Consider the following 27,539-nt stretch of genomic DNA (forward strand, 5'->3'; position numbering starts at 1 on the left):
TTGTATACTAAAACAATACATTGATGCTGAAGAACATTGAGGGGAGAGATAAATTGGGAGCTTGTGGTTGAGGTATGCACACTATTATATATAAAATAGGTAACCAATAAGGACCTACTGTATAGCACGGGGAATGCTACTGGATACACTGTAATGACCTATATGAGAAAAGAATCTAAAAAAGAGTGGATATATGCATTTGTGGAGAAGGTAATGGCACCCCACTCCAGTACTCTTGCCTGGAGAATCCCATGGACGGAGGAACCTGGTAGGCTGCAGTCCATGGGGTCGCTTAGAGTCGGATACAACTGAGGGACTTCACTTCCACTTTTCACTTCCATGTGTTGGAGAAGGAAATGGCAGCCCACTCCAGTGTTCTTGCCTGGAGAATCCCAGGAGTGGGGGAGCCTGGTGGGCTGCCGTCTGTGGAGCCACACAGAGTCGGACTCCACTGCAGTGACTTAGCAGCAGCAGCAGCATATGTATTTGTATAGCTGATTCATTTGGTTGTACACCTGAAACTAGCACAACGTTGTAAAGCAACTATGCTCCAATAAAAATTTTCAAAAAAGAACATAGAAACATAGGGACGAATGATAAATAATATTAAACATGGAAGCAAAGTAGAAATTGAAAATTTCACATCCCTACCTTGCATATGACACGGAGGAGGGCAAGTGAGATAATTGGTATTAACTGCATCCTCTTCACATCTCTCTTTTATCTACTAATTCTCCTAAGAATTTGCTCTTTTTCCTTCTTGTTGCATACACATAAAAACCACTAAGTGTTAGTCAGAAGAATTCTGGAATCAAATAGTGTTAACTATTTGATTAAAGGCTGTGTGAGAGGATGATTCTGGGGATACACATATCGCTGAGGTTTTTGTTGGTTTCCCCAAGAGCCTGGTAAATACTCAATATGACCACAAGGGGGATTATTGTAGCTCTAGACATTATTCAAAGCAGTATCCTGAGAATGAGGCTGCATGTATCCTATTATTTGCCTGAGTGAAGGACAAGCTTTGGGGTTGGTTTGTAAATTAACATAGCCTGCAGCCTGAAGGCTGGCAGAAATGAGCCTGAGTCTAAAAAGAAATAGGATGCAAATGAATAAGACTGGACAATTAGATCCATGGTTGGCTGGTACAATTCTTCATCATATAACACAGCGCTGAAAAAAAAAAAACAAAAACACAGCGCTGTATTCCATTTCTCTGTTATCATTTCAGTGTCATACTGAAAAGTGAAAGGAGTTGGTACATAATTTTCATGTAGGTAATTGTTTACCAGGTATAACAGACAGCTGTCTAATACCTGTGCATATTATGTTTTAAATTATAACTTTTAAACATTTAATTCCCAATCGTTAATAGGAATTGTCTTTAAATAGTAATCACTTAATAGTTGTCAAGTGTTACTTAAGTACTCCACTGTCCTAAATGCTTTCTAACATTCTTTAATGGAATGTGCAAAAAAAAAATGGTCTCAAGGGAATAATACTATTGGTATTCCCATTTTGCAGAGGTGGAAACTGAGGCTTAAAGTGATCTAGTATGTTATATAGGTCACATGGCAATTGAACGGTAAGGCCATATTTGAAGCCAGACTGTCTGACTAAAGAACCTATACTGCTAACCACTAGGCTTTGCTGTCTTGTAACAAAACTGGATCTGATCATTTATCTCTATGTATACAGAAGAAGAGTTTTGTAACATTGGCCTAATCCATTATTAACAGCAGTTATTTTAGGCAATTGAGTTAAAGCTATAAAAATGTTTTTATGTAGTTTAGGTTCCAGGACAACTATAAAGGAAGTTCAATCTGTAATAGAACACATAAGATCAAGTTTATATTTTTAAAGGAGTCTCTTTAAACTGGTGGCTCAGATGACATTTTATTCAGTCTTCCCAAAGATGAATATCATGCTGTGGCACTTTCGTCTTCATGAAATAAAAATGTGACATACTGCAGGGATTTGTCATTTTTATTCTCCTTGGAATTTTTCATGTACCTGCAGCAGATTTCAGGAGACAGTTCCCACTTTTCTGTTTGGGTATTAGCTACACTATATTGGAGTACATTACACAGTGTCACTTCACTCAAGTCTAATTCAACAGAACTTGCCCCAGTGAAGTGTAGGAAGTATTGTGTCAGTGATATTTTTGTCCCCAAGTATTGTGACAATTAGTAGGTTTCTTTCTGTATGGAATGCCCAGTAACCCACCAACCTGCCTTCCTTCTGAAAGGACAAGAGAGAAATAGAATACGACCCTGAAAGAAAACTAAGGCAGCAATAAATTAAGATAATCACTTTGATTAAATTTGATATTTACATTCTAGTTATAATGCAGTCTCATTGCACAGGGTAAAAAATCAGTCAGTTAACCTCACTTGGATTTTCATTCAGGTTTGAAAAACAGGTGGCTATTAGACAGGTCCAAGAATCTGTGTGTGAAGTCCCTATTTGGGGAGGGTGTAGGACTGACAAAAAGCAGAGATTTGCTCTTTATGAAGACCCATTTAATAATTCTTAAGGATGTATGAGCGTTTTCTGAATACTTTCATTTATTCTTAATCAGAATGATTTAGCAAGAGGAAACGTGAACTAGAAGTTGAGCCTGAACTTAGGTCCTAGAAACATAGAAATGTATTTAGATATCATTTAAAATCTATCCTTTGCAGGCAGGGATAAATTAGGAGATTGGGATTGACATATATACACTACTATATATAGGATAGATAACTAAAAGGAACCTACTACTATAGCACAGGGACCTCTACTCAATACTCTGTAATGGCCCATATAGGAAAAATGAAGTTCACTCAGTCGTGTCTGACTCTTTGCGACTCCATGTACTGTACAGTCCGTGGTACTCTCCAGGCCAGAATACTGGAGTGGGTAGCCTATCCCTTCTCCAGGGGATCTTCCCAACCCAGGGACTGAACCCAGGTCTCCCACATTGCAGGCAGTTTCTTTACTAGCTGAGCCACCAGGGAAGCCCAGCCTATATGGGAAGAGAATTTAAAAACAAGTGGATATATGTACATGTGGTGGCTCAGCTTCCCAGGTGACTCAGTTCAGTTCAGTGGCTCAGTCACGTCCAACTCTTTGTGACTCCATGGACTGCAGCACACCAGGCTTGCCTATCCATCACCAACTCCCAGAGCTTGCTCAAACTCATGTCCATCGAGTTGGTAATGCCATCCAACCATCTCATCTTCTGTCATCCCCTTCTCCTCCTGCCTCTAGTTTTTTGTGGCATGAGAGTCTTTTCTAAGAAGTCAGTTCTTTGTATCAGCTGGCCAAAGTATTGGAGTTTCAGCTTCAGCATCAGTCCTTCCAATGAATATTCAGGACTGATTTCCTTTAGGATTGACTGGTTGGATCTCCTTGCAGTCCAAGGGACTCTCAAGGGTCTTCTCCAACCCCACAGTTCAAATGCATCAATTCTTCAGTACTCAGGTTTCTTTATGGTCCAACTCTCACATCCATACATGACCACTGGAAAAACTATAGCTTTGACTAGACGGACCTTTGTTGACAAAGTAATGTCTCTGCTTTTGAATATGCTGTCTAGGTCGGTCATAGCTTTTCTTCCAAGGGGCAAGTGTCTTTTAATTTCATGGCTGCAGTCACCACCTGCAGTGATTTTGGAGCCCAAGAAAATAAAGTCTGAAACTGTTTCCATTGTTTTCCCATCTATTTCCCATGAAGTGATGGGACCAGATGCCACAATCTTAGTTTTCTGAATGTTGAGCTTTAAGCCAACTTTTTCACTCTCCTCTTTCACTTTCATCCAGAGGCTCTTTAGTTCTTCTTCACTTTCTGCCATAAGGGTGGTGTCATCTGCATATCTGAGGTTATTGATATTTCACCCAGCTATCTTGATTCCAGCTTGTGTTTCATCCAGCCCAGCATTTTGCATGATGTACTTTGCATATAAGTTAAATAAGCAGAATGACAATCTACAGCCTTCACGTACTCCTTTCCCAATATCTACTCCTTTCCCAATATGGAACCAGTCCGTTGTTCCATGTCCAGTTCTAACTGTGTTGCTTCTTGACCTGCATAAAGATTTCTCAGGCGGCAGGTAAGGTGGTCAGGTATTCCCATCTCTTGAAGAATTTTCCACAGTTTGTTGTGATCCATGCAGTCAAAGACTTTGGCGGAGTCAATAAAACAGATGTTTTTCTGTGACTCTCTTGCTTTTTCAATGATCCAACAGATGTTGGCAATTTGATCTCTGGTTCCTCTTTTCTAAACCCAGCTTGAACATGTGGACGTTCTCAGTTCATGTACTGTTGAAACCTGGCTTGGAGAATTTTGAGCATTACTTTGCTAGTGTGTGAGATGAGTGCAGTTGTGCAGTAGTTTGAACATTCTTTGGCATTGCCTTTCTTTGGGATTGGAATGAAAACTAACCTTTTCCAGTTTTGTGGCCACTGCTGAGTTTTCCAAATTTGCTGGCATATTGCATGCACCACTTTCACAGCATCATTTTTTAGGATTTTTAAATAGTTCAGTTGGAATTCCATCGCCTCTACTAGCTTTATTCATAGTGATGCTTCCTAAGGCCCACTTGACTTCGCATTCCAGGATGTCTGGCTCTAGGTGATTGGTGTGGTTATCTGGGTCATGAAGATCTTTTTTGTACAGTTCTTCTGTGTATTCATGAAGATCTTTTTTGTACAGTTCTTCTGTGTATTCTTGCTACCTCTTCTTAATATCTTCTGCTTCTTTTAGGTCCATACCATTTCTGTCCTTTTTTGGGCCCATTTTTGCATGAAATGTTCCCTTGGTATCTCTAATTTTCTTGAAGAGTTATCTAGTCTTTCCCATTCTATTGTTTTCTTCTATTTCTTTGCATCGATCACTGAGGAAGACTTTCTTGTCTCCTTGCTATTCTTTTGAACTCTGCATTCAAATGGGTATATCTTTCCTTTGCCTTTAGCTTCTCTTCTTTTCTCAGCTACTTGTAAGGCCTCCTCAGACAACCATTTTGCTTTTTTGCATTTCTTTTTCTTGGGGATGGTCTTGATCACTGCCTGCTGGGTGTAATGTCATGAACCTCCGTCCATAGTTCTTCAGGCACTCTGTCTATCAGATCTAATCCCTTGAATTATTTGTCACTTCCACTGTAGTGGTTTTCCCTGCTTTCTTCAGTTTAAGTCTGAATTTGGCAATAAGGAGTTCATGATCTGAGCCACAGTCAGCTCCCAGTTTTGTTTTTGCTGACTGTATAGAGCTTCTCCATCTTTGGGTGCAAAGAATATAATCAGTCTGACTTTGGTATTGACTATCTGGTAATGTCCATGTATAGAGTCGTCTTTTATGTTGTTGGGAGAGAGTGTTTGCTATGACCAGTGCCTTCTCTTGGCAAAACTCTGTCAGCCTTTGCTCTGCTTCAGTTTTAACTCCAAGGCCAAACTTGCCTGTTACTCCAAGTATCTCTTGACTTCCCACTTTTGCATTCTAGTCCCCTATGATGAAAAGGACATTTTTTTTTAATGTTAGTTCTAGAAGGTCTTATAGGTCTTCACAGAACCTTTCAACTTCAGCTTCATTGACATCTGTGGTTGGGACATAGACTTGGGTTACTGTGATACTGAATGGTTTGCCTTGGAAACGAATAGAGGTCATGCTGTCATTTTTGAGATTGCACCTAAGTACTGCATTTCAGACTCTTGTTGACTATGAGGGCTACTCCATTTCTTCTAAGGGATTCTTGCCCACAGTAGTAGATACAGTGGTCATCTGAGTTAAATTTGCCCATTCCAGGTCATTGTAGTTCACTGATTCCTAAAACGTCAATGTTTACTCTTGCCATCACCTGTTTGCCCACTTCCAATATTCCTTGATTCAAGGACCTAACATTCCAGGTTCCTATACAATATTGTTCTTTACAGCATCGGACTTTAGTTTCTTTAGGTGATAAGGATTTATTTGAAGGCTAGTTGGAAAAGTACACGTGTTGTCTCAGTAGCCACAGAACCAGAGGTCAGGAAGAACGAGGGGTAGCTCCTCCTCTTTGGTCAGGCCCCAGCAGGATCAGTCATCTATATGGTGCTTCTGCATTGACTCTGCCCTTTCCACAGCTCACTTCTTTGTGTTTGCTTCCCTAATTCTTCCATGACAGTAGTTCCCTTGTTTCAGTAGGCATCAGGATTACTGGGAAGCTCTTTAAGCATACCAACCCAAGCAATTTAGTCCTATAGGTCTGAGGTGTTTCAAGTAATCTGCATGCTTAACAAGTTTGACCGGAGGTTCTGGTAGGGGTGGCAATTAAGGATCTCACCTTGCTTAGTATTGTGGTATCTTCTGGTCACCACATTTTTTCTCTACACATTCTATTAGAAGAATATATGAGGGACTTGCCTGACTGTCCATTGGTTAAAACTCCCCTCTTCTACTGCAGGAGGCACGAGTTCCATCCCTAGTTGGGGTACTAAGATTCTGCATGCTGCATGGCATAGCCAAAAAATTAAAAACAAAAAATTTGAGCACATACCTCCATTATAAATATTTATATATTTAGAAGCTTTGCATGTAGTACTATTGTTAAAATGTATAAAATAGAAAAGATAAAAGATAAATGTAAACACATTGGAATACTTTTTTTCCTGTACTCTCATGTATCCCAGGGCAGCCTGCACTACCCCTGCTATCCTTCTGCGTGCTTGAAGTACACTGTCATTACGGAGTGCCTTTATTGGGCAGAATAAAGGTACAGAAAAGTGGCACGTTGTTTCAGGGCTCACTGGGTCAGCTCATAGGCCTTTCGTTTAGGTGCCAGGTCTTTGTTTTATTGAGCTAGTGATTGGGGTGGGGTAGGAGTAGTGATTGTGTGTGTGGCATCATGTAAAGCAGGCTGGTTCCTATAGGGAGGCTGTGATCCCCTTCTTCAGGGGCAAGGGGGAATCTGTGAGTGTGATAGCTGCCGTGGGTCTCATGAACATCTCTCTTCCACCATAGACTAATGATCTGTCTCTAAGCCTGTTTAGTTGTTAAGTCATGTCCGGCTCTTTTTTTGACCCCATGGACTGTAGTCTGCCAGACTCCTCTATCCATGGGGTTTTCCAGGCAAGAATACCCATTTCCTCCTCCCGACCCAGGGATTGAACCCTTGTCTCTTATGTCTCCTGCACTGGCAGACGGGTTCTTTATCACTGGCGTCACCTGGGGAGCCTGGCAAAGTGCAAACTCTCTGTGGAGAGAGACTCCACAGAGGCTGTGGATGAGGCCCCCTTTGTGTGCTCTTTCAGCTTTCCGTGACTTCCCAAAAAGAAGTCTGTTTTACCCTGGGCTGTGCCAGGAGATGGGGGTGCGTGTGCGCACGCGTGCGCGCACGCGCGCGCGTGTGTGTGTGTGGTGTGGTGTGGTGTGTGTGTGTGTGTGTGTGTGGTGTGTGTGTGTGTGTTTGCTCTCAGGATTAAAGGCAGCCAGTAGAACACCAGCACCAAAGCCCTGGAGAACAACACCTGTGTTTGAGTGATCAAGTGTCTACAAGTAACTTAATGTGAAGTAGTAACTGAGTCACTGAACTCAACTACAAGTCTTCTCTGTGTATCTACTCTGATCTTGGATATATACACACTCCCAGTAGCCAAAGAGGCTTCACTTTTCCGGATTTGCCCAATTTGTAGTTCTCTGATACTACTTTCTTGCTCGTGTGCACTGTTTTGTGAGTGGAGCATCATTTCCATGAGATAGAGTAACCATGTTGGGACAAGCAGACCTAAGGCATTGTCAGAGCCCAGAGTCAGAGCTGGACAAATCCCAAGCACATTTCAGAAATCAAATGACATTTAATAAGTCATTAAAGTTGAAAATGGGTTTTCCACAATCTTTTTTCCCAAATACTTTTCCTACCCCTACTTTGAGCCTTTTTGTATTTTAGTTTTCTTCTGTCATCTTGGGTGTTTATTTGAGTTCAGGTGTTATACTCTCAAAGGCCTTGGAGAGTGGCCCACTGTTTTGCGCTCTGCAGAGGAGAGAGAATTGGGTTTCTTGGATTTAGGGTAGCTGGAGAAGGCAATGGCACTCCACTCCAGTACTCTTGCCTGGAAAATCCCATAGACGGAGGAGCCTAGTGGGCTGCAGTCCATGGGGTTACAAAAAGTCGGACACGACTGAGCGACTTCTTTCACTTTTCACTTTCATGCATTGGAGAACGAAATGGCAACCCACTCCAGTGTTCTTGCCTAGAGAATCCCAGGGATGGCGGAGCCTGGTGGGCTGCCATCTCTGGGGTCACACAGGGTCGGACACGACTGGAGCGACTTAGCAGCAGCAGCAGCAGTCATACATATGTGTCTATATCCTGAGTGATAGGGATATTTGAAAATAAATTACTTAGAATTTCATTTATTTTATTTCATTTAAATTATTTATATTTTCATTATTTTCTGCTTAATTTATGTTATTGAAAATCTCTAGGCTAGAAACACCATTAAAAAATTATTTTAAAAAATATTAAATCTTTTTAAAATCTAAAAGACCAGCTGTGCTGGGTCTTCACTGCTGCATCAGGCTTTCTCTGGTTATGGTGGACAGTGTATGGGCCTATCTTGTGGAGGCTCCTGGGCTCTAGAGCATGCAGGCGCGGTGTTGTGACACATGGGCTCAGAAGCTCCCCTGCAAGTGGAATCTTCCAAGACTAGGGACCCCTGTCCCCTGCATTGGCAGGCAGATTCTTAACCACTGGACAACTGGGGAGGTCCACACCATTTTTTCTGTCATTTTGTGTTTTTTTTTCCAGTCAGTGTATGTGCTTGCCATTTTTGTGTTCTGCTTTTTATACCTTTCCTAAAAATATTTTCTTGTCAACCTGGTCACGTATACTTGTCATTTTTAATGGTTGTCTATATAATCTTATTCTTCCTTGGGATTCATAACTTTATTCCACTTAATCCTCTTTGCTTCTACTATTTTGCAGGGTGTGTGGAAAGATTTGCTGCATTTCTAAAGAATTTCAGAAAACAAGCTGCATTTCAGAACCTAAACCAGCATTTGCTTTTCTTCACTCTGAGGGAGCACACAAGTATTGAAATTCTCTGCCACTGGGCACGCCAAGGTATTGAATTCTCTTCTCTGGAGTCCACGTCTGTGGGTCTGACTGGGCCACTTGATCAGCAAGAGGTCTCAGACACCAAACTGGGGAAAAAATTAAACTAACAGAATGGTCGATATTTCCAAAGAGTCACTTTAGGTTCTGTCTATTGCTGCAGTGTTCAAAACATAGACATAGTTCATTGCCGTGATTAAAGTGACTTTAACCGTTAGCCTCTTTGCTCCTGTAAGATAGAGTGGTAGGCTATAGCTGGTTCATCATTTGGAGGTAAAATGGTTAGCTAAAGCTATTTTTCTACAAAGGGCCAGTTATTTCCTTAGTTTTTCTCTAAAACTTCAGCTTTAACGGGAAAGAGCCATGAATTTTGTGATATAGCTGCCTCCTTATCTGTCTTGGGAGTTATAGACTGCACATATAAGACAGTTCATGTACCTCTGCATAATGAGGTGAGTTTTAGAAATCATAAATCTTCACTTAACATGCAGGTGGTGTTGGGTGCCAGCTTTAGAAAAACTGATGTAGTTGCCAAGTGCATGAATGTCATAAATCATTCATGCTAAGGTAGCCCAGAATTGTGCTGTCCTCTGAGGCAGACAAATTTCAAGGTGGTTGTTAAACACAAAAATGTGAGTTTGGGGTGATTGTTTTTCAAAATCAAACACACTTTTTATTTGAAAAGTAAAACCAAATTATCTTCCTTTTCTTAGTTGAAGTCAGTTTTTTAAGACCCTCCCTTCACCCTCAAAGACTCTATCAATGATAATATCTTTCCATCCCTGATCCCTGAATTCCATCAGAGATACATCACAAAATATATAACCTGTACATTTGCAATCCAGGCCATTAATGTGCTGAAAATAAGATTTTGATGTCTCAATAAATCTTGAGGCACAGTAGTAGGGAAAAATTCTATTAGAGTTTTTTGAGGTATTTTCTTCTTGTGTCATATTTTACATGAAGTTGTAACTGTACAACTCAGATGGGACTCAAACCCAGCCAAAACCCAGACTGGGACTTGAACCCATAGGCTGGGACTCAAACCCAATGTCTTTTCATTAAGATCACACACCTGTTTTCAGAGCTTAATGAAGGTCAAGTTCTTTATGTCTCAGGATAGAAGCCATTCAGCTAGAGACAAAGTGAAAAGAAGTGGACTTATTTAGAGACATACACATTTCATAGACAGAATGTGATCTGCCTCAAAAAGCAAAAGCAGCCCTGGGAGAAACTCAGTCCACAGACAGAGAGACGATGAGAGGTGCCGAAATATGGATTGGGTACTTTTTATGAATCTGATCATTTCGTAGGCTAATGAGTGGAAGGATTATTCCAGCTATTTTGGAGAAGGGGCAGAGATTTCCAGGAACTGGACCCCTGCACATTTTTTAGCCTTTCATGGTGGTCTTGGAATTGCCATGGCACCTGTGAGTATGTCATGTAGCTGATGTATTACAGTGAACATATAATAAGGCTCAAGGTCTACTAGAAGTCAAATTTTCCACCATCTTAGACCTAACCAGTTATAACCAGTCTTTGTCATATCCTCAATGTCTGTGTCATTCGGTAAAATTTGTTCCCTGTCGTCTTCCCTCGTTTTAATGTTACAGTGGATAATAGGCAAACATAGCCCTCTTCCCAGAGAAGGCAATGACCCCCCACTCCAGTACTCTTGCAATCACGTGGGCCCCCTGGGGCAATAACGTGAGCCCCCTGGGGCAATAATGTGAGCCCCCTGGGGCAATTACGTGAGCCACCTGGGGCAATCACGTGGGCCCCCTGGGGCAATCACGTGGGCCCCCTGGGGCAATCACGTGGGAGTGTCCATGAAAACTCCCATGGACAGAGGAGCCTAGTAGGCTGCAGTCCATGGGGTCTTGAAGAGTCGGACACGACTGAGTGACTTCACGTTCACTTTTCACTTTCATGCATTGGAGAAGGAAATGGCAACCCACTCCAGTGTTCTTGCCTGGAGAATCCCAGGGACGGAGGAGCCTGGTGGGTTGCCGTCTATGGGGTCGCACAGAGTCAGACATGACTGAAGCAACTTAGCAATAGCAGCAGCAGCAGCAGCCCTCTTCCACAGTGCCTGTTTATTTAGGGCTAAAAAGGGGGAAGAAGTAGGGCTTAGAGGGAGGTGACCCCTGGGACAGAAAACTGAGCACTACGATGAGCTGAACAGTCTCTGAGTCACCAGACTTTATCTAGACTCCTGGAATATGGGTTTTAAACTAAAGTATTTCATCTGAAAGTTGCTTATTTGGTAGATGAAGACGATGAGGTTAGATAGTATCTTTTTTTAATTAAAGCTATTTTATTGGGGGATACATTGATGTAGTCCAGGTTGGATAGTATTGAGGAAGGAAAATATGCTAGTATTTTCAGTTAGGAGTCTTCAGAGAGAAAAATGAAGTTTTGCCTGAGGCTGTTAGGTACTCAGTGAGTAGTTAGGTTCTCAGTGGGTAGTTAAGTGTCTGTATCCTTTTGTGTAGTCTCCAGCACAGAGCCACATATTGGTGACACTTGGCTTCTCTTTGGTGTATCTTAGAAGCTCTTTTGAGGTGAATGTGTTGATTATATGGGTAGCCTCAGTTAAAGATTTTAAGGGACGATTCCAGGCAGAACATCTTTTTCGCTGAATGTAATCTCCCACTCCTCCACTGCAGGCTTACTACTACATTATTCTTCAGTGCCTTGTATATACCTTTCCCACTATTTGATATGCTCTTCCATTTCTTATCCAGATGTTGAGCTCTTACTTATCCTGTAAAGTGAAGTCTCTCAGTCGTGTCCGACTCTTTGCGACCCCGTGGACTCCTCCATCCATGGGATTTTCCAAGCAATAGTACTGGACAGGATTGCCATTTCCTTCTCCAGGGGATCTTCCCAACCCAGGGATTGAACCTGGGTCTCCCGCATTGTAGACAGACACTTTACCGTCTGAGCTACCAGGGAAGTCTACTTATCCTGTAAAACCCTCTTAAATCTCATTTTCTCTGTAAAATCCTTTTCAAGCTTCCTGAGACAACTTCTCACTTGATCTTCTGTGCTTCTAGAACATTTATTCACGGTTTTGTTATGACACACACCTGGCAGCTTAATTATTTGTCAGCATGTCCATCCCTCCCACTAGATTGTGAGCATCTTAAGGACACGAACAGAATTTTATTAATATGGGTATTGCTTGTACCTCATGGGCTTCCTCAGTGGCTCAGATGGCAAAGAATTGGCCCGCAACGCAGGAGACCTGGGTTTGATCCCTGGGTCGGGAAGATATCCTGGGAAAGGGAATGGCTATCTCCTCCAGTGTTCTTGCCTGGAGATTTCCATATACAGAGGAGCCTGGCAGGCTACTGTCCATGGGGTTGCAAACAGTTGGACACCGCTGAGCAACTAATGCTTCATTAATATGGCATATCTGACACCAAGTGGAAACTCAATGATGAAATCTCATCCTTTTGCCTTTTTTAAAAAAAGATTTATTTATTTATTTAACTTATTTTTTGACTGTGGTGGGTCTTTGTTGCTGTACGCAGGCTTTCTCTAATTGTCCTGAGCAGGGGCTACTCTCTGTTGTGGAGCATGGGCTATAGGTGCACACACTTCAGTAGTTGCAGCGCATGGACTCAGTAGTTGTGGTGCATGGGCTTAGTTGCTCCGGGGCCTGTGAGACCTTCCTGGATCGAGGATGGAACCAGTGTCTCTTGCATTGCGAGGCGTATTATTCTTAACCACTGAGCCACCAGAGAAGCCCAGGAAGAAAGCTTTTTAAAGTTACATCTCATCATAATTTATGAATGCTAAGACTAAACATAAAGCATTTACTTGAGTCCCCTATTAAGGATGCCTGAGAGTGACAGTGGAGAAGGCAATGGCACCCCACTCCAGTACTCTTGCCTGGAAAATCCCATGGATGGAGGAGCCTGGCGGGCTGTAGTCCATGGGGTCGCTGGGGGTCGGACACGACTGAGAGACTTCATTTTCACTTTTCACTTTCATGCATTGGAGAAGGAAATGGCAACCCACTCCAGTGTTCTTGCCTGGAGAATCCCAGGGACAGAGGAGCCTGGTGGGTTGCCGTCTATGGGGTCGCACAGAGTCTGACACAACTGAAGTGACTTAGCAGAGAGTGACAGAGGCAAGGAGATATTTCCTGCATTCTCACTGTGTCCTGGGATTTTCTGTAGATTCTCAGCAGAGGAAGTCCTTTTCTTTCTTCCTGTACAATATCTCTGGGGCTTCTATGTCTTTGTCTTCTCACTTCAGTCATTCTAATATAAGTGACATTTTCTCACACTTGAACTGCAACAATTATAGCAGGTATGACTCTCAGCTTATAGATTCAGATGTGGGGAAAGTATCACGTTTATTTATAAGCTTAAATAAAGGTAAGCTCCAATTATATGCTCCTACCCTGTCTGATTGGTTGGAAATTTAACCTCACTTATGTTTTATCTTCAGACTTGAATTGTGGTTCCAGGATCCTATATATTTGCCATGAGATTGGAAGGGGCTTTAAGTTGCTGGTTATTGCTGAGACACCTGGTGTCCCATTATTTGCACCAACCCTTCATGTCCAGTGCCTGAGTGTCTGATCTTCATCCTTGACTTACAGAAACCTTTTGTGAGGCTGTGAATCCTGCAGCCTAGAGTCCTATCTCCTGGTTGTAACATGGGGCAGTCTTCTCTGGGTTGTTCCTTCCTCTGGTGCTGCCAAGGAGCAAGGCCTGGGTCCCCAGGTTATAGGTCCTACAAACTCATCTTCATCTACAACCCAGGGGAATCTCTTTCTAGTCTGCCTGGAGCACTTGCCTGCATTATGCTCCTCTGAGGCTGGTTTATCTTGCTTGTTTATAGTAATCTTAATGGTCTTTTAAATACCAATCCCCTGTCACTACAACCAAAACTTTCATTTCCTTTTCTTTAAATTTCCGTGGAAGGTTAAGGGAGACATCTGTTATCCAGTTCTTTCAGCAAAAAAAGAGAAGAAAAAATTTAAATCCTGCCATATGCTGATCTCCTAACTGACGTCCTTGCCTTTTTTTTCCTCTTCTCTGTTCCAATTGTTTTGTACATTCCAGTCAGAATAGCTGTTCTAAAACTCCTGCCCAGAAACTCAGTGGCTTCTCATTGTCTCTAGAATAAGATCAAAGCTCCAAGCTCCTTAGTGTACCATTAGGGCTTTTCATGATTTTCTTCACCTTTGAAAGCTGACTTCCCATTACTCCTTTGTCAGAGGCCCCTGGTCTAAGCCTGTTCCTCCAACACCATGGCTCCACTTCCTGACCCCCCATGCTTTCCCACCTCCTCACTACACCTGACTGACGTGCCACCCTGATCAAATGCTTGCCGCTTCAAACAGCTTGGTGGTTGTTAGCACATTCCGCAGTGATCTGGTCCACCTTAAACCTAGTTCTCTTCCGTACATTCATCTGGTAGCCGAGGTTATGGTTTATCATATGGTGCATGTTTCTTCCTTTCTCATCTAGATTTGTGAGCCTCTCAAGTACAGAGACTTCCATTTTCTTGTATCTTGAGCCTTCATATCTTGTATGAAGATATCTTGTGATATCTTGTATCACAGAGCTCTTCATAGTATGGGGTGCTCACTGAGTGCTGATTAGTGAATATCATGACCTGGCCATGAGATCCTTCCTAAGCACACCCAGCCCTGCCATAGCGTAAGAAGCAGGAAAATAAAGGGAAAAGGGGGCCAGTTTTATTACTTCCATGAGAATAATGTGTCTCATTGGTTGGTACCATCAAGGAGTAGCCTCCTTGCTTGCCTCCAACACCCAACAAAGCATCTGCCCTAACAATGGCGAGCACATTCCACTATCAGAGTAAGTAGTCCAGAGCTCCTTGGGGTGGTGGACACTCTAGCTTTGCTGTCCTTTTGCTTCTTCACAGGCTGCCCTTCACAATAGGTTTCTCTGTCATGAATGCAAACTAGCTAGTCCTTCTTGAACATATCAACCCACTATGCTGAACATATCAACATACCTTGACACCTGCTCAAAGTAATTTTCCTCTCACTAACCTAGGGTTAATGAACACAAGTGGTTGCCATTTACTTCTCCTTGGCTGATCCTGGGAGAGTGTCTTCACACAAATAGGCAGGTTGGCTGGATAGGCAACTCTAGCTCATACTCTGGGGAAGTGGAGACTTTCCTGCTTCAGCCTGTGGGGCTCTATGAATACTTCACTTGCTGCTTATACCAGCTTCCTGTGGACTACCCCCCCCCCGCCCCACCCCCTTTGCTAAGTCCTTTCTGGCCTTGGTTCATGTTGATCTAGTGACAGGGAACAGGCAGAGAGGATTCCAGCATCATCCTGGTAGTCTGACTGGATAACGCTAAAAGCTTTCCAATACTTCAAATCTTTGATCCTATAATTTTTACTTGCATTGCTTTTAATCAACACTTAGAATCCCCTAGCTTTCTGCTAATCCCTTCAGCCTCCTCACCTTGGCCTCTTTCCCACTTGATAGATTCATTCTAGCCACTCAGGCCTTCTCTCAGCTCCTTCAGGGTGTTGCTCCTGCTTTCCCATATGTTCTCTCTGCTCTCTAGGTCTCTATTCTCCCCACCAGCCATTTGTCTGATCCTACTTAGCTTTCAGGTTCCCCCATATTTTAATGTCACTTATGTAGGCAAACTTCTTTAACCCCCAGACTAGATCAGATTCCTAGTCCCCAGACCAGTCCTACATATTATCTTCCATAGCACTTCGTGCACCTGTATTCGTTGAACTACTTTTTAGAAAAATTTTGCTTGGTGCGTATCTTCCCCAGTACTTTGAAAGCTCCATGTGCACAGAGACTGTGTCTATTCTGTTCACAATTTTGTTGCCAGAACCTAGCCCAGTACCTGACACCTAGTAGCTTATTAAAGTAAATGTTCATCAACTGGCCATCTCTGCTGCTCACCTCAGTCATGCATTTCCCCTGCTGTTCATCATGTATTGGCTTGATGCTGCTTTTCTGCTATTTATGCTTATCTATTTAATGTTAGCTCTGTTAAGTTGTACTTTCCTAGAGGGCAGATAATTCACACATATAATTTTCTTTGTATAAAGCTTTGTATGTGTATGTGTCTCATCCCCCTCCCCTCCCCTGGAATATAGGGGAAAAATGAGGAGGTAAAATTGAGAAGATGGAAGTAAGTGTTTACATAAAAGAGGCTCTGAAACTGTTGAGGTGGGTTGTGACTCCCCTGGTTACCCCTGGGGATGCTCCGGGTGCAAGGGACAGGATATGGGGCAGGAATGTGACAGTACAGGAGGCTTTTGGACGTTGTTAAAAGTAACTTTGCTCAGAACTGTGGTATGAACTGCAGGGTAGCAGGAGGAGGGAAGAGAGGATGCTTTTGGGAATTCAGAAAAAAAGGGGAAAAGTGGGAAAAAGACCTGAATGGACATTTGAATGGATAAAGAAGTTGTGGTACATATATACAATGGAAAATTACTCAGCCATAAAAAGGAATGCATTTGAGTCAGTTCTAATGAAGTGGATGAATCTAGAACCTATTATACAGAGTAAAGTAAGTCAGAAAGCAAAAGATAAATATATTCTAATGCATATATATGGAATCTAGAAAAATGGTACTGAAAAATTTATTTATAGGGCAGCAATGGAGAAATAGACATAGAGAACAGACTTATGGACACAGGGGGAGGAGAGGAGAGGGTCAGATGTATGGAAAGAGTAACATGGAAACTTACATTACCATATTTAAGATGGCCAATGGGAATTTGCTGTATGGCTCAGGAAACTGAAACAGGAGCTCTGTATCAACCTAGAGGGGTGGGATGGGAAGTGAGATGGGAGGGAGGTTCAAAAAGGAGGGGATATATGTATACCTATGGCTGATTCATGTTGAGTTTTGACAGAAAACAACAAAATTCTATAAAGCAATTATCCTTCAATAAAAAAATAAATTAACTAAAAAGATAAAAGGGGAGAAGTGGCAGAGCTTAAATCCATAGGCCTCATTTTCCACAAGAACATTAGAGTGCTATTAAGCCAAGGAGAACCACTAACTCTGACAATAGCTCCTCTTGCTATAACCCCTTTGGTGGTGCTTTTATTACTTTTTAAAATAAAGGTTGAGAAACAACTTTTACAGTTGTAACTAGAACAGTGATAAGCAGGGCTCATGGTATGTAATCATTAAAAAAAAACCCTTTGTTTTGGCTCCCACTGTTCCTTTAAACTTGCTCTGTAGTGGTAGTCCTCACTCTACTCCTGGACAAGCATTTCTTCTGCGGTTATTAGGAGGCACTATAGTTGCTTTCTATAATAAAACCTGATCTAGTTAGGTGCTTAACATATTCAGCCCAGATATTGTCCCTGTTTCCAAAGTTTCTCAGTATTAAGCTATTTATCCTCCTTCATATGGGGCTTGCTACAAGTAAGAAGATGGGTGTGGTCCTTCTTTCTTTCCTGAAGTTTCTGACACTTCTAGGATTAGAGCAAGAAAGTATGAGGGAGCAGGAAATAATGTACTTGCCTCACATTGTTGAAGCCAGCTTTGTGTTCTCCAGGAATGGCCAATATTTAAATTTAACTTTCTCCTAGGGCACTTCTGTGAGTTCTTCAGAGATCTGTACTCCCCCCACCCCACCACATATACATATGCACACTTGACTTGCGCAAGTACACTCTATTCTGTCAGTTGCTTTCTTCCTCTATAGGAATTCAATGGCCTGTTGGTGAGAAACCAGTGTTTTGCTCACACAAGCTCTGAGACTGTGGGCAATCCCAGCATCATTAAGCAGGTGCTAGCCCATATGGGCTGGAATAAAAAATCAGTCCATTCTGCCCCTCTAACTGCATAGGATATGTATCAAGCCCCCTGAGGGTTCCCTTGAAGCTCTTCTCAGTAGGCTAGTGGTGAAATGCAAGTACCCTTCTTTCTTTGGAGGGGGATACCCACAGCATATCAACACTTCTCACCAAGTAAATGGTCTTTCAAAAATTTTCTTTTAATACCCAACAGCTTCTTAATATGGGTGAAGATTTTAGAGTTACATCACCGTTTTTCAATGGTTTTCTGTGAAAATTTGCATCTTTGCTACCATCTCACTTTCATATGACATGGATACTACATAGTGGAGCCTGTGTTGAAACTTCCAAACTGCACTGTGTACCTACTGTAGTTGAACAGAGATTTCAGGAACTAAGTAACACATTTCTGTGTAAAGGTATGTAATATCATTTTCTCCTTCTTTCTTCTGTTGAGGACAGAAGAAAGTGCATATTACCCTCATCTGTTACCCTCATCCTTTTCTTGCCTTGCTGAGGGTAGATAAATAAGAAATTGTGAGCGCAAAGACGGCTCTGGATGACCACAGTTCAGTCGCTCAGTCGTGTCCGACTCTTTGCGACCCCATGAATCGCAGCATGCCAGGCCTCCCTGTTTATCACCATCTCCCGGAGTTCACTCAGACTCACGTCCATCGAGTCCGTGATGCCATCCAGCCATCTCATCCTCGATCGTCCCCTTCTCCTCCTGCCCCCAATCCCTCCCAGCATCAGAGTTTTTTCCAATGAGTCCACCCTTCTCATGAGGTGGCCAAAGTACTGGAGTTTCAGCTTTAGCATCATTCCTTCCAAAGAAATCCCAGGGTTGATCTCCTTCAGAATGGACTGGTTGGATCTCCTTGCAGTCCAAGGGAGTCTCAAGAGTCTTCTCCAACACCACAGTTCAAAAGCATCAATTCTTCGGCGCTCAGCCTTCTTCATAGTCCAACTCTCACATCCATACATGACCATAGGAAAAACCATAGCCTTGACTAGATGGACCTTAGTTGGCAAAGTAATGTCTCTGCTTTTGAATATGCTGTCTAGGTTGGTCATAACTTCTCTTCCAAGGAGTAAGCGTCTTTTAATTTCATGGCTGCAGTCACCATCTGCAGTGATTCTGGAGCTCAAAAAAAATAAAGTCTGACACTCCACAGGCCATAGGGAAATAATCTGCAAAGGAGAGGTATTTTTCGCAAAGAAGGCAAGTAGAGATGAAGGAAAGGGCTTGATGGAAAGAAGAAAAGAAAAAGCCCAGTTTCATCAGTGTTTTTCTAGACTCCATCCTAACCCCTCCCACCTCCACCTTGATTTGGAGCTGTCTTCTAGTTATACGCAGGTCCCTATTATAATAGCCCCAAACAATGGTTGCCCAGAGCAGAGACAGCTCCTGTTAGATCAATAATTCTTGGCTTTGTGTTTTCCAGCTGTATTTGTATCTGTGTCTTATCTTTTGACAAAATGGCTGATTATCTTTTCTTTATCATTACAAAAAGATATCTTGCTCTCCTGGTTCAGAGCCAGAACCTGCTTTGCAAGGATTTGAAAGACTGCAACCCAGGGCTGCTGTCAAACCAGCAGATGGAGTAGCAGTACTTCTCTGTGTTGCCTCTGGGCCCACCTGGGCTGTTGCGCTGGGTGATGCTAGGCCCAGCTCTGCGGCCAGAAGGGACAGAGAAATGAATACAAATGATGGTACTCTATTGTCATAGCTGCTGTTCTGTTTGCAGAGGAGTTTGGTAAAATATCCTGGGAAAGTTGTTTTCATATGCCTCTCTGGAAGCAGTTGTAAGGAGTGAGAGCTTATATGCCTAAGATAGCTGTAGGGCATAAGAGAAGGAAAGCCACAGAGATAACAGAATCAAGTGGGAGAATGGTAGTGGGAGAATATGACACAATTTCCCTTACCCCTCAAAAACCTTGGTGAGGACACAGGAATACAACCAGTGGCTCTTGGTAGGAAAGGGCAAGTTTAAGAGGAAAGACAATGAAGCTGAATTACCATCTGCCTAACTCATTCTTCTCTGTCTGAATTGCAGGCATTGAAGTCCCTCTTACTATAATCTGTAGGTTACCTAAGAAATTTACTTTGAGGCCAGTGGCAGAATTTAAGCTTCCCTAAGATTCCTTCTTCCTATTTTCTAAGAATCTTCCATACAGCTGAATATTTGACAGCTCTTAAAATTACAGAGGCATTGATGGCATTCTCATTGAGAACTCTCTTCTGCCCTTCTCAGGCCTATAGGGGCCCCTCTGTAAAAGGTGAGTCCTTTGGCCTCCTCCCCTGTGAATAGAAAAAGGCTTCAGAATGGAAGATGGGGAGACAGTACATAGATTTCTACTTTCTCAGGGCAGGGCCTGTGTGACTCTCCTCCCTGACTTCCTCTATATAAATAACAAATCCAGAAGTAGGGGTGGGTTGGGGGACTCAGGATAACCTCCATAACCCATGGCCTAACCATTGAAGACCGCCCCGGAAGCCAGAGGGAAGGCATCTTCCTGATTGGTCCTTTGCTCAGTCCTGAACTGAGGGGAGTTGAAGGTGCTTGGGTTCTTAGCTGCAGAGCAGGTGGCACAGTGTGATCTTCATTGAGAATCCATCAGTGTCTGGCAAGTCTCTTGGCCACAGGCCTCCCTGGAGCCCAGAGCTCTTTGAAGAGAAGAAATAGTTCTAGGGGAAAGGAAGCTGCTGCTCTTGATGAAAAAGTTGAGAGGGAAGAAAATGAGACTAACAAGGGCTGAAGAGAACTGTCTGAGGCTGAAGAGAATGTTAATGGCTCTGCTTTGGAGCTTCAAAGCTTGAGCTGGATAGGATTGCACACAGATGCCTCTGCTGTCACCTACAGAATACTTACCAAGGGCTGAGTCTTGCAAATAATCGCAGCCTGACTTTCCCAAGGCAAAAAGCAGTGCCTGCTGAGATAGAGAAGAGAGAAACTGTTGGGAGATCCTAGGCCCAGGTCAGCCAGTTGGGGGTCTAAACTGGTCTCTTCCACAGCAGATGACAAATGGGGTTCTGGAAGAATTTAGGTGCAAAGGAAATGGTTCTCATTGAACAAATCTAGCTAACAGTTGTCTCATTTCCCTGTTTACAAAATGATAGCTGTTATGGATTGAATTTTGTCCCCCTAAAATGCATATGTTAAAACCTTAACCCCCAACGTGATGGTATTTGGAGGAGGGTCTTTGGGAGGTAATTAGGTAGATGAAGTGGGTAATTAGGTTTATGAGGGTTAACTCTCCTGATGGAATTAGTGCCTTTATAAGAGGAGACAGACTCAGAGGACTTGCTCCTTACCCTACCCCACTCTCCCAATCCCCCACCCCATGTGAGTACACAGCAAGAAGGCAGCCATCGTATAAGTCAGGAAGAAAGGCCATGCAAGAACTCAACCACACTGGTGTTCTGGCCTCAGACTTCCAGCTTCTAGTACTATAAGAAATAAATTTAAGCCACTTACTCTGTGGTATTTTCGTAAGGCAGCCAGAGCTGACTAATACAGCAGCTCTAATGAATGCTATTGGTACCCTGTCCAAATTCTCTTACCACATCAGTGTATCTGCTTCAAGCCTAGCTGCTTGTATTGAGTCCAGTATCTCATAGTTGCCCCCTTCTCCAGAAAAATTGCTCCTGGTGAATGGGAGACCCTGTCTTTACCTGCTGCAGCTTTCAGTCAAGGAGGTACAAAGGCCTCAAGGAAGGATCATTTCTTTACCCCAAAGAAGGAGCAATTCTTTGGTGCCATTCATGCTCCAGAATTATCCTGTGGCATCAGGTTGAGGGCAAATACAAAACTGTGACCACATCCATCCTTATTACTATTTCCTACTTCCTTCATTCTCTTTCTCCTGAAGGCAGACCTCAACAAATCACATGACCTGTATTCTGTTTCACATTATGCTTCTGGGGAACCTAACTTAAGGCAGCACTTTTCCCAAGTGGTAGAGTATAGAGCAACCTAAATGATACTATAGTGCTTTGTGAGTAGAGTGACAATGATTAATGCCCTATGATAATGAGCATTGGGAACAACAGCCCTTATTTTTGTGTCCAGAAAGTATAGAGGAATAAAGGCCCACTGAGAGAGAAGATGAGGATGTGTTCTTCTAGCAAATAGATGGCTTCTTGAACAGGCATCTGGTGGACAGCTGTGCTTTCCTTGCCAGGAAGGGTTTAAACAGCCTTGTTAGCACAGCACCACAGACTGAGGTTCCACATGGGCTTAACCAATTACGGAAGCATCTTGACTTCAAGAACCCTTGAGCCATGACTAGACGGCAGAGTCAATTGGGCAGGTTTGTGCATTGATTGAGAGTCAGCCAGGCTCTACACTGCCCTGGGCAGGGTCCAGAGTTTTCTGAAAGGAGAACACCAGCACCTGCCCAGGGAACTCTCTGCTTTGATGGGGTGATGTATTAATAGATGCTCGGAAACTGTGCCCTCTCTACCATGTCTTGCTCAGCCTATTGGCTTTTTCATGATGCTATTTTGTTCTTGGGAAATTCTGTTTTACTCTTTTTGTAATAATTCCCTGTGTTTTCCCTCCCTCTTCCTTTTCTACCTGCTGCTTTTCTCTCTGAGTCCAGGCTTCATCATCAGAGCCTCTGAAATTTGGGACTGGCTCTATCTTGAGAGAATAAGGGTAAATTCTTACATTATTCCAAGAAACCCTCCACAGGACAGTTTCTAACTGCTTCTGATTATCTCTCAGAGCTTAAGTTTCTTGGTTCTGTTGGTGAGGCTCGGAAGCGATGGAATAGGTGAAGGGGCGGAGAACTCTCTCCTGATATGCCACTGACACACCGTGTCCCATCTGTTTTGATAGTGGCTCTAGGAAGAATGTGTCTGAGAGGTAACAGTACATACTTATCCAGATGCTCTCAAAGATTTATGGACATGCCTCAAATATCCCTAACCTTTTTAACAAGCTTAGTTACCCCACAGGAGAATGAGAGTGGCTCCTGCTTCTTCTCAAGAGACTTTGTGTTTAGATCAAGAGATGACAGGGGGAATTTTGGACAGCTCCTACTCATTTCCCTGACTTTTCTCCCAGTGTATTTTGTGGGAGGGAATAAAATAGAGGTGGCATGAGGCCCTCATATCAGACAGCTGAAGGGCAGCTATCTGTTCTCTTCCCAAACATCTCCAATGAAAAGTAGATTTGCTTCAGAAAGACTAAATCCATGAATTTAAATGATACATGAAGGTGTAGATTATTTGCATCACTTGGCTTTGTTTGCTGCTATATTGCTTCATTCTTAGGATCTCCACACAGCCAGGTGGCCACCAGCAGCTCCAAACCAGTGCTACCACATTCCAGAAGGAGAAAGCATGCACCTTTCCCATTACTCCTACAGAAGCCTAGAGAAGACTGTGATTGATGTGGTTTTAAATCATATGACCTTCCTTGAGCCACTTGCTGTGCCCAGAGGTGTGAAATAACCTGATGGGCTAGGCCTGGATCATGTTCTTACTGCTGAAATCCGGAGGAAGACCTTGCCCCCTCCAGTCTTGGAAAAACTAGGAAATGGGAGAGACTTCCTTAAGGAAGGGATGCTTGGGGAGGAACATGTGTCCTTTGCAACATACATTGCCTATTTTCCCTCTTTGACTATGCAGTATGTCTAACGTATTCAAATGGAATTGCTTATGAAACACAAATTATGGATAAAGTAGTCACTTGTGAATATTGTTTTCCTGACTCAAATGTGAAGAAAGGCAAGCTCAGCTCAAGAAAGTATCAAATCATCCATCTGTTTTGAGGAGCTTCTGGTCATAGTGTTCAGGAACCAGCTGGATAGGGGTGTTGGGAAAACCACGAGGAGGAGTCAATCTTGCCATGCACTCAAGGGCTATACAAGGAGGAGCAGCCTGGCACATAGTAGCACTGAATTAATACTTGAGGAATGGCTTCTGTGTGAATCACAGGTCAAAGATAAAGCTGGGAGAAACAGGAATAACCAAACCAAGAACTGAAGGCATAGTCCCCTGCTAAGCCAGAGTTCCATTCTTTGATCAAGCCATGTTTCCATAATTTGCCAGATTGTACACAGCTGTACTCTAGGATTTTCCCACACTATAATTAAAGTTATTCTTTTGTTGTCTTTATCCTGAACAGCTGGTAAAGTATATGACTTTCTAATGAGTCGTGGTAGAGGTCAGAATAGGTACCAGACAGCAATGACACTGTGGATGTCACTGGTCTCAGGCCCAGAGTCTACAAAAACAGGCTATGGTTTCTTAAGAGTGGCTTTTAGACTTTGTGACATTGTAATAAATTGTCACAATATTAGATAAATGTCAGAGAAAGATTCCACAATCGAGGCCTTTTAAGCAGCATTTTCGTGGACAAAGTTGGACCTGGGAGGTGTGTGCTGATTTATCCTTCCTGCTATCCTCCTCCCCCATCTCCATGAAGTTTCTGTGTCTGGTGGACGGGCAGGCATCAATGTGTGCTCTAGGGAAGTATTTGGGCTCTCAGACCAGGGAGCTGGCACTCAGTGACCTGGCTGAGGCACAATGTGGAAATGAAAAGATAAAAACCTGAGATATGTGCTAGGGGATGTAGTTTGGAATAAATGGGTTCAGGCCCTCTGCCCAGTCAGCCTAGCACTCTGGCAGCTGCTGCATCTAATGGACATTTCCATTAACATCTCCTTGTAAGGAGGGTGAGGGAGAAAAAGGGAAGGGGAGGAGGGAGAGATAGGAAAGGAGGGGAAGGCTGGGAGGAGATGAGAGAGGGAGCAAGTGTGTGTGTGTTTGTATGTTGGGAGAAACTGAAAAAACTTGGAGCTTTCTTTCATGTCCCCAGGTGGAGCTTTGTGTGCCTTAGTTTGTGTGCTGTCTCAGGTTTTGACAGCTGAGGTAGAGCTGGGAAGGTTAATAGTTTGGAGAGAGTAGAATGAGGGCTGAAACCACCTGCCTTCTCATTCCCACAGGATAAGGTGAATGAGAGAGAATATATCCTTTTCACCCTTGTAATGAATAAATTGTTGGTCCTGGAATTCAGAGGATAAAAAAACAAGGGGGATTTTGGGATACCCTCTGATTCTGTAATGAGGAGAGAGGAGGAAAGGGGACATGAAGCGACTCCAGGATTCAGAAGCTGGTTCATAAGTGAAAAGAAATTGATTCCCACTGCAGGAGGAGAGGAGGGACAAGTCTAAACAGGAAAAACAAAGGAAGCAGATACGTATCATCTCCCTCAGCATGCTTAAGTTCAGGCTGTCTCTACAGGCGAGAAAAGGATGAGATGCCTCTTACCATGGCTAATGAATGAAACTCAAAACCTACCAGACAGTCGTGGTGCCTGAGTCTTTCTGAGTCCCTGGCATAATCGTGGGACCATGAAGAAGAGTTACAAGAAACCACGTTTCCACTGAGGGATTTTCAGTCTTACTATTTTCCCACTGTAGCCTTTTAGCTGCTGTCAGACCACATCAGGGCAGACTACTGAACCTAACCATATCACAGCGGCTGCGGATCTCCCCAGAGGAGAGTGTGTGACAAGAGTGGGAAGAGCAGCTCTGATCCAAGACTTTGCTCCTGGCATCCCTGAACGTCCTTACCAGCTCACTTCCTCTCAAAAGTCACTTTCAGAGGCACAGCTCGGTGTCTGGGGTTCTGCCTACCCAGCAACTACCACAGAACTGAGCACGACCTGCTCAGAGACAAGTTCTCAGTCAGATCAAGACTGTGATTCTTGATGGGCCTGACCATCAAGTGGATGGGCCTGACCCTTGAGTCCTAGGTTGAGATGGAGGTCAGATTGGAGGGAATAGTGAATAGGTCCCTGGCTTAGAAGTCAAAATCGCCACGTTTTGGTTCTGATTCTTCCCAACCCAGGGATCGAACCCGGGTCTTCCGCACTGCAGGCAGAAGCTTTACCATCTGAGCCACCAGGGAAGCCCGATAAAGGAAAACCTCCATAAAGGCCCCTAAATGACAAAGTTTCGAGAGCTTTCAGTTTTGTGAATGCATTCACACCCCAGAAGTGTGGTGCATCCCAAGTCCATGGGGACAGAAGCTTCTGCAGTTGGGACCCTTCAGGCCCTCATCCAACGTCTTCCTATCAAAGACAGGAAGAACAATGTTGATGATTGTTCAACAGCTAGTTGCAATTCCGGTGCTCTGGCAGAAGGGGCGCACGTCCTTCTACTCCACCATCTTGAACCAATCTATGTACGTGTTCTTTATAATAGGGCTTCCCTGGTAGCTTAGCTGATGAAAAAAAAAATCCGCCTGCAATGCAGGAGACCCCAGTTCAATTCCTGGGTTGGGAAGATCCGCTGGAGAAGGGATAGGCTACCCACTCCAGTATTCTTGGGCTTCCCTGGTGGCTCAGATGGTAAAGAATCACCTGCAGTGTGGGAGACCTGGGTTCAATCCGTGGGTTGGGAAGATCCTTTGGAGAAGGAAACAGTGTCACACTCCAGTATTCTTGCCTGGAGAATTCCATGGACAGAAGAGCCTGGCAGGCTACAGTCCATGGGTTTGCAGAGTCAAACACGACTAAGTGAATCCTTTATGATAAATTAGTAACTGCAAGTAAGGTGCTTTCCTTAGTTCTGTGAGCTGTTCTAGCAAATTATTGACCCTGAAGAGGGTCATGGGAACCCCTGATTTATGGCTGGTTGGTTGGAAGTAGAGGAAGCCAAAGGCTGACAACTGGCATCTGAAATGGGAAGCAGTCTCGTGAGACTGAGCCCTTAACCTGTGAGACCTGATGCTAACTTCAGGTAGTTAGTGTTGGAATTGAATTAAATTGGAGGATACCCGGCTGGTGTCCAGGGAGCCAGAGAATTGATTGTTGGTGTAAAAAAAGCCTTCCACACATTTTAGAAGTATTCTATAGGTAGAAACAGATTTTAGTAGTAGTGCTCCATCCAGGAAGGCACTAGCTTCAAATACTGGAGAGCCTGATACCTCTAATGAAGGAAGAGCAAATGAGGTACCAGAAAATGGGAATTTGGGGGAATTTCCCTGGTGGTCCAGGTGGCTAAGACCCCATGTTCTCAATGTAAGGGATCTGGGTTCAATCTCTGGTTGGGGAACTAGATCTCACATGCCATAACTAAAGATTCTTCATGCCACAACTAAAAAAACGATCCCACATGCCACAGCAAAAATTCAAGATCCTACATGCCGCAACTAAGATGTAATCGTGATGTTTGGCAGATTTGGCAGAAAACAACAAAATTCTACAAAGCAATTATCCTTTAATTCAAAAATAAATAAATATCAGAAAATGTAATGCAGCCAAATAGATAAGTAAAAAAAATTTTTTTAAAAGAACATGGAAATTTTGGCATGGAGAGAGAGGAACAGGCTGGACAAAATTGCTTGCTGTGACTCTTATGCCGCCTCCTGACTCCTCTGTGTATGATCTTTTCAGCTTTCCCTCCTAGCATTAATCATTCTTCCCTGTGTCCCACTCCTAATTCCCCAATGAGAATGTGATTCCTTGCCCTTTCATGCTAGACCTCACCGGGTTGCCTCAGTTGAGTTATGACTGGAGGGCTTGGGCTCTCATCATAGAATACTTGGCTGCATAAGATAAAAAGATTAGCTCATGTTTATGGAGGGATTACTATGTACTCAGTTCAGTTCAGTTGAGTCACTCAGTCCTGTCTGACTCTTTGTGACCCTGTGAATCACAGCATGCC

The 27,539-nt window shown here is 43.3% G+C and overlaps 1 protein-coding gene across 1 annotated transcript in view; it reads left to right on the plus strand.

Annotated features, from left to right (window-relative positions):
• The window catches only part of CTNNA1 (catenin alpha 1), a 332,863-nt gene that overhangs the window by 1,654 nt on the left and 303,670 nt on the right, over positions 1-27,539 (plus strand). The window contains exon 2 of the mRNA XM_069592164.1: positions 8,939-9,076. The gene's annotated coding sequence lies outside the window, so the exon portion shown is untranslated. The remainder of the gene's footprint in view (positions 1-8,938; positions 9,077-27,539) is intronic.

This window comes from Ovis canadensis, chromosome 5 (genome assembly GCF_042477335.2).
Source record: "Ovis canadensis isolate MfBH-ARS-UI-01 breed Bighorn chromosome 5, ARS-UI_OviCan_v2, whole genome shotgun sequence".
NCBI lineage: Eukaryota > Metazoa > Chordata > Mammalia > Artiodactyla > Bovidae > Ovis > Ovis canadensis.